Source organism: Suricata suricatta, chromosome 5 (genome assembly GCF_006229205.1).
Source record: "Suricata suricatta isolate VVHF042 chromosome 5, meerkat_22Aug2017_6uvM2_HiC, whole genome shotgun sequence".
Lineage (NCBI taxonomy): Eukaryota > Metazoa > Chordata > Mammalia > Carnivora > Herpestidae > Suricata > Suricata suricatta.
Window position 1 is genome coordinate 4,266,184 of NC_043704.1, and position 1,733 is coordinate 4,267,916.

The window sequence follows — 1,733 nt, forward strand, 5'->3', positions numbered from 1 at the left end:
CGCGGCGCCCCCGCACGCCGTCTTCCGGCCGGGGCAGCTCGGCGCGCCGTGTGCGGGCTTTGCAGACCTGACCTTGGGCGCCCCCCTGGGCCCCCGCGGCCGCCGGGGTTGCGCTGCCGGGACCGCCTGGGAGCGAGCGCCAGCGGAGGAGGATGCCGCCCTGATCGCCAGCTTCTCGTGGCTTCTGCGTGTCCTTGCGCGGCCACAGACCTCCCGCAGCCTCAGTTGGCATTAAGTGATCGCTGTGCCCCAAACTCCGTTCCTTTCTCGGCGGTGCCTCCCGTGTGAATTCGTTTTCTCGTCCGAACGTTAGTTAGGAAGCTCGCTTCGCTTGCAGTCTGGACCAGGTGCCCAACTCTAAACGCTGACCCTGGAGAAGCCGGTGTATTCCGCAAAGCCGGAGGGGAGGAGACTGCAAGGTGGTGGAAGGTTGCCTTCTAAAGCGGTAATGTTTAAGGTAGACTTAAAAGCTGGAGTTCAAGTCGTAGTTAGTACCGGGGCACCTGGCTGGCTCCGTCCGTTAAGCGTCCCGCTTGGGCTTCGGTCATGGTCTTGTGATTCCGGAGTTCAATCCCCTTGTCAGGCTCTGTGCGGACAGCTCAGCCTGGATTTTGCTTCAGAGTCTCTGTCTTTGTCTCCTCCTCCCCTGCTAATACCCTGTCTCTTTCTTTCAAAAATAAATGAACATTAAAATAATATTTTAAATAAAAAATCATGGTTAATGCTTCTCAAATGTCTGTTAATCTTTTAATATATTTTATTAACAATTTTTAATGTTTGTTTATTTTTGAGAGAGACAGAGTGCCAGCAGGGGAGAGACAGAAGGACAGGAAGACAAAGCATCCGAAGCAGCCTCTAGGCTCCAGCCAGACCTGGGGCTCAAACCTACAAACCTGCAAGATCATGAGCTGAACGGGAAATTGGAGGCTAAACCTACCTAGCCATCCAGGCAGGCCCCCTGTAATTTAAAAATTTTTAATCTTTATTGTTTTTAAGATTTTTTTAAAGTAATCTCTACACCCAACTTGAACTTACAACCCAGAGAGAAAAGTCACATGCTCTACTCACTGAGCCAGCCAGCCACCCCTGATTTCATTTTTTTAAGCTTGCAGTTATATGCACATGACCCTGGTTAAAATAACTTAGGAAATGTTTGAGGAGCATGTGTAACAAATACTTTTGCCTTAGGCTGATAAAAATTAAAAATTTGTTTCCACATAACAGCTCTATTGCCAATTATTTTAGTCTTCACTCCTTTTTTTTAAATTTTTTTTTAATGTTTTATTTATTTTTGATACAGAGAGAGACAGAGCATGAGAGGGGGAGGGGCAGAGAGAGAAGGAGACACAGAACCGGAAGCAGGCTCCAGGCTCTGAGCTAGCCGTCAGCACAGAGCCTGACTCGGGGCTCGAACCCACGAACGTGAGATCTGACCTGAGCCGAAGCCGGAGGCTTAACCGACTGAGCCACCCAGGTGCCCCTAGTCTTCACTCCTTTTAAGAGGATGCTTCATCCCGAAGAATCTTGCACCTGAACATTTTCTCCTACAGCTATTTAAAAATGTTAAGAAGTGTCTTTATATTTTGAACTGAATGGTAGTAGAGCAAAAAGTGGCAGAATAACAACAGTGATTGCAAGGCTTTCAAAAGGGCTTGAGTTTCAGGGTCCCCTGGGATTCGTGTGAGTGAGCACACACACTTATCCCCATTTTGCAGCGAGAAAACCAGTACCAC